This window comes from Panthera onca, chromosome B1 (genome assembly GCF_046562875.1).
Source record: "Panthera onca isolate mPanOnc1 chromosome B1, mPanOnc1 haplotype 2, whole genome shotgun sequence".
NCBI classification, from domain to species: Eukaryota; Metazoa; Chordata; class Mammalia; order Carnivora; family Felidae; genus Panthera; species Panthera onca.
Genome location: NC_138342.1, coordinates 203,220,993 through 203,235,402, shown reverse-complemented (window position 1 = coordinate 203,235,402; position 14,410 = coordinate 203,220,993).

Here is a 14,410-nt window from a genome sequence, read left to right as displayed (position 1 = left end):
CTCTTTAGAGACCACAAAGGCCCGTTGAGGACCTCCCTTGGGGACCCATTTTGCCGGTGGCTGGTGTCCCTGCCCTTTGGCGCTAACACGACAGTGATCTGGGCACTGCGCTGCCTTTAGAATGGTCTGGTAGCTCCTGGGAGGTGCCTGCAAGCACTCCAGCAACCAAAGGGCAGCAGTCGGATGCCCTCGGCCATAACCCAAGGAATTCCCCTAGCGGCACGCCACGGGAGTGTTTCGGGGGGTGGGCACCGTGGTTGGCGAGGGGTCACTGCAGGTTGCCCTTTCACTCCCTGAAGCTGTCCTCTCTGCTGGTTGCAACTCGGCGGGAAAAGCACACATAAAGGGGGTCCTTTGCAGTTCGTTTTGAGCTGCAGTGCTGTCCCCGCCTGTTGAACATGCAGGACAGACTCCTCTGCTTCGCGAACCGTCACATGTCCTTGTTTGCACACTTGGGATTGTAACCCCCCCCCAAAGAGTGCTTACGAGCTCAGGCGTGTGCAGTACTCGCCACAGGGCCCCACTAGGGCAGGGCTTCTCAAACCCCACAGTCTGGGCGAATCTCTCCAGGAATTTTGGGTTTTTTTTTTTAAGTTTATTTTGAGAGAGGCAAGCAGGGGAGGGGCAGAGGGAGAGGGAGAGAGAGAATCCCAAGTAGGATCCGGGCTATCAGCACGGAACCTGACACAGGGCTCGAACTCACAAATCTGAGATCATGACCTGAGTCGTCAGACGCTTAACCCCCGGAGCCACCCAGGCACCCCCTCTGGGAACTAATTAAAAATACGAGTTCCTGGGTCCCAGCATGAGAGATTCCCAGGCAAGATGTCTGAGGTGGGGCCAGGAATTCGCATTTTAACAAACAGCACAGGTAACTCCGGTGCTCCTGGCCGTGTGCACACGTGGGCCCTGAACGGTGAGGTGGTCCCCTTGGAGCCCAGGGCTGTGCTGGGCCGGCTGTCCTCTCTGCTAGCACATCTCCCTGGCCTGCCCCTCGTCACTCACGACCACGGCAGACCCCACCTGCGGTGTTACATTTGGGTGCGAGCCCGTGCTTGCCACAAATCACATGTGGGTAAAGGAAGGAGCCAAGAAAGAGCTTTTTATTATAACTCACTTACAGTAAGGGAATCCCAAGCAGCTACCAAGACCTGCGATGTCAAAGTCCAGTAACACTGGGCTGAGAAACCAGAGGGAATGTGCCGCATCTGGGGACGCCAGTGAACCTTCCCGGCGGGTGTGATACGTGCCGCCTCTGACAGAACCGAGGAGTCCCTAATCCCCCCCCCCCCCCCCCCCCGGCACGCACAGCCTCCGGCTCCCCCAGCACCCCCACCAGACGGTGCATTTGTTATGCTGATGAACCTGCACGGACAAAGTCGTCATCGCCCAGAGTCCGTAGTCTACGTGGGGTCACTGTTGGTGTTCATTCTGTGGGTCTGGACAAACGTGTCCATCATTATAGAATAACCCAGCCTAGTCTCACTGCCCCGAGCCCCTCTGTGCTCCACCTGTTCGTCCTCCCTCCTCCCACAACCCCTGGCAGCCAGCCTTTCATCTTCTCACTGTGTCCGTAGTTTTGCCTTTTCCAGGACGTCCTGGAGCTGGAATCACACAGGAAGTAGTCTTTCCAGATCGGTTTCTTTCCCTGAGCGATGCGCATTAAGGTTCCTGCATGCTTTCATGGTTGGATAGCTCACCTCTTTTTAGCGTTTGCTATTCCGTTATCTGAACGTACCTCAGTTTACTGATTTATCTGCCTGCTGAAGGACACCTTGGTTGCCTCTAAGCTTTGGCAATTAGGATAAAGTGTGTGTAAGTTTTTTTCTTTTTTAACGTTTATTTATTTTTGAGAGAGACAGCAAGCGAACAGGGGAGGGGCAGAGAGAGAGAGAGAGAGAGAGAGAGAGAGAGAGGAGACACAAATCTGAAGCAGGCTCTAGGCTCTGAGCTGTCAGCACAGATCCTGATGTGGGGCTCGAACCCATGAGCTGTGAGGTCACGACCTGAGCCGAAGTCGGATGCTTAACTGACTGAGCCACCCAGGCGCCCCAAGATCAACTTTTTTTAAAATTTTTTTTTAATGTTTATTCATTTTAGACACAGAGAGAGACAGAGCATGAATGGGGGAAGGTCAGGGAGAGAGGGAGACACAGAATCTGAAACAGGCTCCAGGCTCTGAGCTCTCAGCACAGAGCCTGATGTGGGGCTCGAACCCATGAGCCGTGAGGTCACGACCTGAGCCGAAGTCGGATGCTTAACCGACTGAGCCACCCAGGCGCCCCAAGATCAACTTTATTAAGATAAAGATACACAGGACAAAATACACTCCTTTCCAGTACACAGTTCAAGGACTTCTGACAAAACACATACATACATGCACGTAGGTGTCCACGGATCTAGGGCACAGGCAAAACAGAATAGTCCCTTACCCGTGGCTTCCCTCGTGCCTCTTTGCTCCCACACCCCAGCGCCCTGGCTCCGGGCGGTCGCTGTCCTGCCCTTGTCCCTATAGATCCGTTTGCCCGGTTTTCAGTTTCATGGAAATGGAGACATATAGCATTTGCTTTTTGTCTGTCGTCCCTTTTCCCTCATTCAGCACGATGTTCTGAGATCCATTTGGATGTTGTGTGTGTCGGTCTTTTTTTATTTTTTTGTGCAAGTTATTTTTGAAAGGTTATTCCTCAAAACAGATGCAGTATTTGAAGCTCTGTAGGCAGCAGGGGTGATGGTAGGGAACACTGGATTAATTGTAACGGCTGTCTCGGGGGCAGGACAGCACTTTCCCAGCCAGATTTCTGGTCAATTGCGTGATAAATGACAGCGTGGATGCTTGTGTCCTGCCACGAATACCTCTAAATTCTGCCTGGCAGTTTGTCAGATTTTGGGTCCCACATGCTGTCAGCCGTGTAACTTCCCTTTGTGCGGCGTGCTGTGAAATTCACGGTCAGATGGGTGCTCTTTGCTGGTCGGTCGGCAGTAACCCTGCCTTCTCTCCCAGTCCTTTCTCTCTGCCGGCTTGGGTGGAAGTCATGACCTTTTGTCGTATTTTCGGTAGCCGTAAAGGCACACGCAATCATTCCGCGCCCAAAGGGTGCACGAGCCACCTTGTAAATGAACTTGGGGCGACCTCGCTCCCCAGATCACATAGCAGCCACTTACGTTTTATACCAAACCATCTCTGCAAAGCAAATCACCACCAGTTATAAAGCATTTAAGAGCACCCAGCTATCAGATACTTTACTGTTTAAGTGAACGGTTTTCACTGATGGATCATCCACAGGCAGAGGCCACCTGGGGCACTTTGCATTATCACACATTTGCATTGGCACACATTATCACCTCCATGCCTCACAGACATTTGTGGGGTAGGTATCTCGTGGTCCCCAAGGTGACACTCAGCACGGCGAGGTCTTTCCAGAGCTCAGGACAGCCTGCCCACCGGCATAGCAGAGCCCTCCCGGATTCGGGTCCTGACTTGGGGTGGCCCGCAGTGCCATCCCGGTGTGAGCGAACCCACACTCATATGCGGGCCCCGTGCAGGTGCACCGGTTCCAAGGTGACCCTGGGGTTGAACTCTCCTTCCCGGTGCCCGGAAACTTTCTCCCAAGTGTCGACCGACCGGTGCCCTCCCTCAACAAGAGCGAGCGCCTCGTAAGGGCTAGGTTCTCTTCCAGGTGTGGGGACACAGCGTGAACCCCGCCAGCACCCCACAGCCCTCCTTGACGATGTCTTGAAGACAGGGCGGCGTGCTCTCCTTCCCAGGATGTGACCCAGCGGCCATCGACCTGCCGCGCCTGCAGTCAAGGGCTCATGCCCTCGGGCATCAGTTATGAAGCCTTCTCTGCGGTCAGCACCGCGCAGGGTCGGCAGGTGAACCGGAAGTGCCCCCCCCCCCCCCGGTCGTGTGGTTATTACTCACAGGCCAAGTAAGTGTGGCGGAGGCCAGACCGCGTGAGGGCTGCCCCACCGTCCTCTGGCCGTGGGCACGTTCACCAGCCCTCTGTGCCCTCGGCCTCCTGCCTCGCACGGTGGGGGTGACTCACCCCTCACGTGGATGTGGCCTGGAGTCGTGCCCCCCAGAGCGGCCCACTGCAGGGATTGTTCGAGAACCACGGACCAGAGGCTCAGTGCACAGACGCCGCTGGGGTTTCAGACTCTGTTCACAGACCGCGAGGCTAAAATTTAAAGAGCAGTTGAGGTGTTTTTGTTTGTGTCAGGAGCACGGGGGGAGGGTCGTGCTGTCCTGTCTGGGCTGTGAGGGCGGGTGAGGCTTTCGTTGGACTCATTGGAGCCTCATCGACCAGTCAGTCATTCGGCAACCACTTGTGTATCTTCTGAGGGTCGGCCCTAAGCTCTGGGCTGCCCTGGCCGCCGGTCCGTTAACACAGAGCAAAGTGCCCGCCAACCGTGTGTCCTAGAGGCAGACAGGACACAGGGGCCGGGCCTGGCTCCACACAGGACCCCCTTGTCCTCCCGTCCCTGAGGATTCCCTTCTTGCTCCCCGCCCTGGCCCGTCCGAGGCCCTTCTGTCCCCCGTCCCCTTTCTGGTGGCCTGGAGGCACCTCCTCTCTGGGGGTGCCATCCAAGCCTCCACCTGGCCCGACTCCACAGAGGACACTGGGCCTAGACGTTCAGGCCTCGGCCTCTGGCTGCCTTTGTGGGGGCTCGGAACCCCCTGCTCGACTCCCAGGACCAGATCTCCTGCCCCCTTCAGACCCGAACTGGTGCTAAGTGGAAAGGCTGGGCTCTCGTGGATTTTAAACATCAGTGGAGAGGGGCTGACGTGAACCTCGCCCTCGGCTGTTGTCATGCCGAGCGTCTGTCTGAGGGACGTCCCTCCCTTTCCCCTCAGACTCTCCGGGAGCATGCTGACACCTCAGCATGGAGTAGAGACTCCAGCCCCGGCCCAGGGGCTCCTCGGTCCACCCCCACTGTGGTAGGGTCCCCTCCCTAAGGAGAGAGAAAAGGAGAGAACTTCAGGGTAACCTGGCTGTGTGCCTACGTGACAACATCCCTCACGACCTTGTAAACTGAGACCACTCACTGCATGTTTGTGTGTTCCCATGTATGGGAGACAAAGAAAAAGCGTAAAACACACCACGTGGCGTTCGGGGCTCAGTTCTCTGGGTACGAACCCAACTGAGCGGGGCCGGCACGAATAAAGTTGCTTCTGGAAATGAAAAAGCCTCTGTGTCGCGACTCTCTGTGTGAGAATCCCGCTACACCACTGCCCCTGCACCCTCTCCCTGCCTTTCCCTCCTCTTTTCCAGGCGTTCTGGCTGCCTGGCCGTTCCCCCCGCGGCACTGGCACCGGGGGCCCCTCTGCCACTGCCTCTTCGCTGGGAAGGCCTTGCCTTCGCGGGTGGTTTTCGTCAGCGTCTAGTTAGATGGCGTCTCTGTTACTGTAATCAACCGTGTCCTGTCCTGTAAGCGTGACTTCACCGTCAGCGTCCCTCATGTTCCTAATCTGTTTGCACCGCGTTCTCACTCCTAACGTGGAGGACGGCCGGTCTGTATTAATGCCCCGCATGTCACGTCTTCACTGTTATTATTCAGCTAGGCACCTGTGTGTCTGCTGTCCCCACCGGAGCGAGCCCTGCGAAGATGTGGGCTGCCCTTCCCCTGTGTCCCCAGACCCTTGGCCAGCGCCTGGCCCGTGGGGGGCACCCAGCCCCCATTTGTGCGGCTGCCGAGACCACCGAGGAGCAGGTGCGTTCACGAGTCCCCCTTCCCCCACCGGCAGGCGTGAGCAGAGCCACCGCCTCCCCCCCACCCCCACCCCCCCGACGGAGCTCACAGACCCCCGTGCCATCAGAGACACAGCCCTTAACTGGCCGTTTATGTCTTTCTAGAAACATTCGTGTCAGGGCAACTTCTATTTTTTAATTATTTTATTTTATTCTTCCTTATGCTAATTGTGCTCTGAATCCCCCCCCTCCCCCTGGGAACCGTCTGTGGTCTCCGTGAAGAGTATGTTTCCGGGTTTGCCTCGCTCTCCCTTTTTCCTTTTTCCCTTTCCTTTGCTCGTTTGTTTTGTTTCTTAACTTCCAGCCAGGAGTGCGATCGTCAGGGCAATTCCGAAGAAGCTGTGAGCAGTGAGAGTTCGTTATTTCGGCGGACAGGCTCCGGTCCTTTTGTAGGAGGGTCTGCCCCCAAACCAAATCAGGTCAGACCCACGTGCCCCCGGCTTCCGTTTGCTTGGGCTGCCCTTTCCTTTCCCCGTTTGTCCCTCGGCGTGTGTGTGCGTGTGGCTGTCCCGAGACGTGGGTGCCCTGAGCGGCGGATCCGATGCGCCGTCCTGGTGGCACATGTCCCACGTCCTGCTGTGCCTGGGTTGAGCTGGTCTCGGAGTGTGAACGGGCCTCAGCGCCCGCTGCCATGCAGACGCATGTCCTTGTCGTGTGCAGACACACAGACGTGTCCGACACTGACTGGGTCTTGTCTGTCTTCACGCGTTTAAAAAGAAAGCTGCCTGAGTTGCTTGGTGTCGACCTGTCCTGCCACTGTTGGCCGCTGGCCCGTCTCCGTGGTGCGTGCGGTGGCCATTGTTACGTCTGAGGCCGCGGCACCTCCTGCTTGGAGCGGTGAAGGGACTTGCCTCCAGGAGGCACGGCGGTGGGGGGGGGGGGACGGCGTGGCCCCCTCGCCCTGCAGCCAGCACGGGGCATCGCCCGGCTCTGCCACCGGCTGCACCTGTGCGTCCACAGATTCTGCGTGAGCGAGGAGGGGCCGCGTCGAGGCCGGCTGGTGACCGGGTGGCATGGGGCCCGCTGTCTGATCCCGAGGGTCTGCCCCAGCCGTGGTGCCGGGAGGATGCACGAGGCTGCCGTCCACGTCTGGTCTCCACCTCCTGGGATGTGCCTCTCTACACGTTGCCTCCTCCCGAGCCAGGCACACCACCCAGCCTGTGCACGCGCTGTCCTTCACCTAGCAGCCCTCCCGGGAGATGCCCCTCGGGTGCCCCCGCGATACAGGACTGCTCGTCAGCAGTCCACACTCCAGGCAGCAGCTCTGCGGGCAAGTGCACAGTGATAACATACCGCTCAAGCGAGGGGCCTTTCTGCACGGCTGCGCTCGTGTCCTGCCATCACTGGGCGCCCAGCGTCTACCCGCATCCTCACCGGCACTCTCCTTCGTGTGGCCTCCCCGTGTCTGACCGTCGGGCGGGAGAGGGCTCCCTCTTGTTTTAATTTGCATTTCTCTGAGGGTTACGGGATTGAGGGCCCTTTGTGTCCCTGTCACCTGCCCACTCTGCGACCTGTGACCTGTTTACCTTCTCTGTACATTTTTCTTTAATGTTTATTTAGTTTTTTTTTTTAATTTTTTTTTTCAATGTTTTTTTTATTTATTTTGGGGACAGAGAGAGACAGAGCATGAACGGGGGAGGGGCAGAGAGAGAGGGAGACACAGAATCGGAAACAGGCTCCAGGCTCCGAGCCATCAGCCCAGAGCCTGACGCGGGGCTCGAACTCACGGACCGCGAGATCCTGACCTGGCTGAAGTCGGACGCTCAACCGACTGCGCCACCCAGGCGCCCCAATGTTTATTTAGTTTTGAGAAAGAGAGGGAGACAGAGAGAGTGGGGGAGAGGCAGAAAGAGAGGGAGACACCGAATCTGAAGCAGGCTCCAGGCTCTGAGCCGTCAGCACAGAGCCTGATGCGGGGCTCGAACTGACAGACCGTGAGATCGTGACCTGAGCCGAAGTCGGCCGCTTAACTGACTGAGCCACCCAGGCGCCCCTGTACATTTTTCTTTGTTGAGTTACAATCTCTCGTAGATTTTAGGCACTGCCCCTTGGCTCATTTTAGGGGTTTTAAATGTGTTCTCTCACATACTACCTGTGAGCATTTTTTTGGGGGGTGGGGATCTTTTACGGAGTCGTAACTAATCTTTAACTTGAGAAATTAAATGCATTAATTTTTTTCTTGATGGTTTCTTATTTGGGGATGAGCCTTTAGCAGTTTCACAAACGGCGTGTCTAATATTTGTTAACAGTGGTACAGGATGTGTAAATGCTAATGTGTTGTCGAGTTCCTTTTAATAAAAGGAACCATGAGCATATTCTGTGTTAAGAAAGCTCACACTGAAACACGTTCTCTTGATACAGCCGTCTAACCTACCTTCAAGTCAGCTGCACAAACACGACGAAGGATGTGATGTGTGTTGTAATGAGCAGTCAGAGAGGCTGATGCCCTGTCGTGAGGGGGGTGGGTGTGAAGCCAGGTTGTCAGCGCAGCCCAGAAGACACGACGGGGGCCCCGGGTCTCCTGCCACGGGAAAGGCGCGGCTGTGGGTGCCTGAACTTCTGACCTCCGAAGCACGTCAGACCGTCACCGCTGGACATCACCGTGGTGACACCAGGTTTTGTTGTCCCTCCTGACCGTGGAGAAGGAGCCAGGGCACAGAGTGGCATTTGTGCGGAGGTGATGGTGTTTTCAAGGGGCACTGAGGGAGGAGGGACGGGGAAGTGGGCACAGTGACCACCCGCAGAGGGCTGCACAGTGTTAATGCGAGGAGACGGGCGTGCCTGCCTGCTGGCCGTGACCTGAGTTGGGACCCCACCCTCTCTGCAGGGACCAGGACACGGAGGTCCCTCCTGATGATTCTGTTTCCAAGGAACGGCTCTCAGGTCCTTGGGCAAGATGCTCCTGTGGGTGGGAGGGGCGTACACATCCCAGAGACAGCAGTCAGGGCTCCGAGTCCTTTCCAGTAAATGCTCTAAGCGGGGTCATGCGCTGGCTGGATGGTGAATTCTCCTGGAGGCTCCCGGCTTCTTACGGGACTTTCGCGGGTGGGTCCAGCGCTCCCCCAGGACACAGCCTCACAGGCTCCAGGTCCCAGTGCCCGGGTTTGGGTAGTCCCATCTGCCCGGAGTTCTGCAGTTCTCGGGCACATTGAGCAGTGAGATCCGGACCTGGGTCCTCTGGTGTTTCTGCAAACCCGATGCTCACCTTGGTAGTGCATTCCGCAGACATTTCCTTCTGCTCCGGTGGCATAATCCGGAAACTCTGTAACCTCTGAGCAGTAATGATACCATTGCGCTTATCAAAATGCACATCGTGTCCACCACGGTATCAGCATCGTAGAGCCATTTAAACAGTATTGCACAGGCCCCGAGAGGCTGTCACGTTCCCCCGGGTTTAGACAACCGCGTCTGGAATAACGCAGGACTAACTCCACGTAAAGTCTGTTAGGCTAACAATGCTGTTCCCCTTCAGGCGGCGATCCTGGGAACTGCGAGGTCAGGACCCGGGTCCTGCTTCAGCTGAATGCTGCCCCACAGCTGTTGCTGTTTAGGAAATGTTTACTCTTAAAAATGTTGGGTGGTTTTTGTGATTCAACAGGCGACTCAGTCTGACTTACAGCCCGCGGGGCAGGGGGCACACCGTCTGCTCGAGAATCCGAGAGGGTGCCTCACCGGGGGCCGATCCATCGTGAGGCCGGTTTGCATAGCTTCGGTCAGGACAGCAGAGTCCTGGAGGTGCCTCCTACGGCAGGGTTGCGAACACTGGTAGGGACCGGCCTGGCACGCACAGACGGCCGGCACAGGGCTGAACAGAATCTCGCGTCTCGGGTGCTGCACGGACGGACGTTTGCCTTGGCGGTTTCCACCTGTTCCCCCCGTGGGCCTTTCTGCCGCTGGGGCCCTCACTTCCTCTTCCTGGAAGGATTTTTACAAATGACGGCACTGAATTCCGGGCGGGTTCTGCACACAAGATGCTGTTCCCCTTCCGTCGTGCTTGCCCTGGGTCACCGTCTGTGAATACTGAGAACCAGAAACACAGAGGGCTAAGTGTCCGTTGTCTGTGTGTCTGTGTGTGTGTGTGTGAAAGCCAGCGCGATTCGGCTCCGGGGAGGACAAAGGCCCTTTCTCTTCTGGGCCCTGGCCTGAATCTCCTCACTGTTTCCGCCTTCTGGCGGGATGGGGTCCAGGGACAAACGGGAAGACTCTTAGTGGCCTCTGCTGCTTAAGGAGGTCACTGCAGTGGAGAAAAAGAACATTTATTTGTTAATTCCGTACCATTTTGTTAACAATCAGAGTTTTCTTTGATGTTGCTGCCTCTGTTCTTTTCAAAAGAGGTCAAGGTAGGAGTGATGGGTAAGTGGAGACAGAAAGTCGTTCTTTGATCCCAGCCCTGAAGGATGGATGCCTCCCTACCCCCTCCTGCGTCTCTCTCTCTCTGTCTTTGTCTCTGTCTTTCTGTTTCTGTCTCTTTGTGTCTCTGTGTCTCTGTCTGTCTCTGTCTCTGTTTCTCTCTGTGTCTCTGTCTCTTTGTGTCTCTCTGTCTCTGGGTCTCTGTCTCTGTCTCTCTGTGTCTCTGTCTCTGCTGGCTGTCTCTGTCTCTTTCTGTTTCAGTCTCTGTTTCTCTCTGTGTCTCTGTCTCTGGGTCTCTGTCTCTGTCTCTCTCTGCCTGCTCACTAATCATTTATTTGGTGCAATACAAATGCCTCTCTGTTTGGGTTGAATGCATCAGAGATTTGGATTCGAGGAAGGAAGAGATGATATTAAAAGCATTAGTAGATGTCATTTCGACAGATGCTGAGCCTGACAGCGTCCTGGACGAGCTGCGGAGGGGAGGGCGCAGGGGTGAGGACGGCCCGGTCCCAGCATGGACAAGCGGGGAGGCTTCCTGCAAAACCCTTTCATTGTTAACACAATTGTAAGGAATTAACAGGTACAAGTCAAAGTAGAAGAATAAAAAAATATCAGAGCTTGTCCCCTGCAGTCAGGGCGGACAGTTGTCTCTCTCTCTCTCTCTCTCTCTCTCTCTCTCTCTCTCTCACACACACACACACACACACACACACACACACACGTGCACGTGTCCCACCCTGGAACATGTGTGTGTTTCTTACTAGGAGTGTGGAAGCACATCTATTATCTGTAACCTGCTATCCCATCCGTCCGCCTGTCGCGCCATCCCCGTCCGTCCGCCTGTCCTGCCATCCCCGTCCGTCCCCCTGTCCCGCCATCCCCATCTGTCCTCCTGTCTGCTCGCCCGCCCGGCCCAGCTCTCCTTGCATTACTCGTCATCTCTGCTTAGCGAACCTGGAGGCTGTGTCAGGCTCCCCGGAGAAAGAACCAAGAGGAAACGCATACATTTCCAGAGAGGGATTTGCTGTGCCGTGTTGGCTGCTGCGTTACGGGGGCTGGGAGCCCTGCGGTCCTTGTCCGGCAGGCCACGAGGCGGGCGTGCTGTCGGCGAAGGACGCGTGTCCAGCTGGAGCAGGGAGGGCCCATGCAGGGGGTGACACCTGCCCACGCTGGGGTCCGTCACGGCCACTGCTCTTCCTCTGCGGTGCTCACCCCTCCGGGAAGCACCCTCGGACTACCCACAAGTACCGCTCAGTCTGGGCATCCAGGTGTCGCTGGACACAGAAACCAGCCCTCACGGGGCAAACAGCTGTCCCGGCGCCAGAGCGGCCCGGGCGGCTGAGTGAACCCCGGGAGGCAGAGCCCCCGAGCCCACCTGCTCCCCCCTCGGCCGTGGGCTTCATCTGGTGGCTTTTCTACTTCTAAAAATAGTTTGTATCCTTTCCCTTTTGAATTCCACGTGAAGTCCCCATATAGATGTGCACATCCTGGGTACCTTGCCCGACTTCAAGTGGCGTGAGAGGTTTTGTTTGCCCCCGTGTCCATCGTGATCCAAATGACCCCGCCGCCACCTGTCGCTGCATTTCGGGGTCAGGATTCTCACCGCAGAACACGTGGGTCAGATGCGATGCTGGGTCCGGGCCCTGCTGGCTCGGAGGTGGTGTGAGTCTGGGGTCTGTCTCGCCCTGGAAAGGCCACCTCGAGAGGCCTGCGTGCCTCCAATTCCGCCATCTGCTGGGGAACACGGAGAATTACACTTCTGGGACGACTGAAAATATTCAAGACATTGAATTAGGGAAATAACCAAACTATTTTAAATCATGTTACAGCTACTGTAAAACAAGTCAGGGCATGTAATGTATTTTCAAAACCCTTTTACATACATTTAATATTATGTTAAGTAGCTTCATGTAATAAATGCTGGTTAACTAAAGAGTTCAAGTGCATTTTTTTGTCAAAGGTAATGCATGACTTAAGTCCTATAGTGACACGTATTTGTGTTAAGAATATAATGCGCGTGGGTCCCTCTCTCTGTGCCTGCCGTGATGTCTCAGAAGTCACAATAATGAGTGGACATAGGGGATTCCTCTGATCAGCAGCCTTTTGGAGAAACCCAGATGTCAGCCTAGAGTTATAAGCAGGCAGAAAAATTACACCTAATGTTCACAATGTGAAAAATCAGCAATCTGATGGGGCACCAGGGTGGCTCAGTCGGTCAAAGTGTCCAACTCTTGATTTTGGCTCAGGTCATGATCTCACGGTTCATGGGTTTGAGCCCCGTGTCGGGCTCTATGCTGACGGCGTGGGGCCTGCTTGAGATTCTCTCTCTTCTCTCTCTCTCTCTCTCTCTCTCTCTCTCTCTCTCTCCCTCCCTCTGCCCCTCCCTCCCTCTTTGCCCCTCCTCACCCCCTCTCAAAAATAAACATTTAAAAAATTAGCAATCTGAGAGGAAAAACATATCAAACGTTATTTTTAGCAACCATAGAATCATTTAATATGAAGGAAGAGAGGACTGTGTGTGGTGTAAGCCAGGACCGGGGGTATTTACCCCAGAGTCACCTTCTCATGAGCTCCTCCGGGATCACCTGGCCTAAGTCACAACCCCGGCTGGGCTCCTGGGCACCTCCCCTGCTCTGTCCACACCTCGGTACGGGTCACCAGCCAGTGGCTGTTCGCTTCTGTGAACCACCTTGGGTCCTGCGGCCTCTCCGAGGGCGTTTGGAACATAGCCTGATCTTCAGTGCTTGAGTAACCCTGTTCGGAGCAGGTGCACCCGGGACCCGCTGGGTGAACAGGTGTGGGCGTGGAAAGGCATGGCGTCTCGAGGCCAGCTTAGACCCAGCTTAGCCCTCTGTCTTGCTGTCCCCAGTCACGGGCTCGTCCCTTCACGGCCACCCCTGGCTCCTACAGGAGATTTTTCTGCAATGTGGGTAACACTTGACAGAGGACATGGGGGTCGTCAGGGTGGGAGACTCACGCGGCAGGGGCCGGGTCCCTGTGGCTTTCCTGGACGCTGTGCCAGGGTGGCGTGGGTGCTGTGAGCTGTGTGCGCTGGGCTTGTCCCCGGGGCGCCGGCTCCCCGATCTGTGCACGGACCTGCTCCGGCCGAGTCTTCAGGCATTTTCTCTGGCTGGGACCCTGGGCAGCCTGTAGTAGAAAGACCTGTAGGGCTTTTGGATTTTTTTTCAGACTTAAAAAAAAATTTTTTTAATGTTTATTTTTGAGAGACAGAGACAAATCATGAGCAGGGGAGGGGCAGAGACAGAGGGAGACACAGAATCGGAAGCAGGCTCCAGGCTCTGAGCTGTCAACACAGAGCCTGACGCGGGGCTCAAACTCATGAACCGTGAGATCATGACCTGAGCCAAAGTCGGACGCTCAACTGACTGAGCCACCCAGGCGCCCCGAAAGACCTGTAGGTTTTGGAAATGTCACTGGCTTTACGTGAGTGTAGATACAAAGTTTAGGTACTATTTTGGGTGGCGCTCACTGCTATGAATCAACCATTTCAACACAGAATTTTGCTGCTGGGAAAAATCTACTGAACCAGCTGGCTTTTCCCTTTATTGCAGGAATAGACTAGTGCTGGGACGTGGCCCCTGGGCCTTGTGGCTGCACCAGTTGCTGGTTCTCCCCAGAAAACCCAACCAGCAACGGGAACATTATAGACTGTTGGAAGCTAGTTTTTCCTGTAAATACGGGGACATACAGACATATGGACGCATATGTGCATCTGAGGGCGTTGGGGACGACATCGATAGACTAATGAGCGGCGAGTTGGAATTCTGGAGAGAACAAAGAATTAATATCCTAGATCCTTTTCCTCCCTTAGTAGTGCCTGGTGTGTATTGTTTCCTCGGGCGGAGGAAGAGTAATGTGTGATGGGAAATGTGTGGAAGCAGTTGATTTACAAAGCCTGAGATCCCCTCGGAGCCAATGCTGATTTATCACGTGAGCGGTGGTGTTCCTAACTTGGTTTACAGTGTGTATATGTGTGTGCGTGTCTGTGTGTGTGTGTATACGCGTGTGTATGTGTGTCTGTATGTACACGTGTATGTATGTGTGAGTGGGTGTGTGTATATAGGCACGTAGCATTCTGATGTCATATTTGTAAATGTTTTTGAAATATTTATCTCTAAAATCTGTAAGACTAGAATTTCTAGACCAAAGGGAAGGTGTATGTTTAACTTTGTAAGAAACATCCAAATGTTTTTCCAAAGAGGTTGTACAGTTTTTTAAAAATTTTTTTAACGTTTATTTATTTTTGAGACAGAGGGAGACAGAGCATGAGCAGGGGAGGGGCAGAGAGA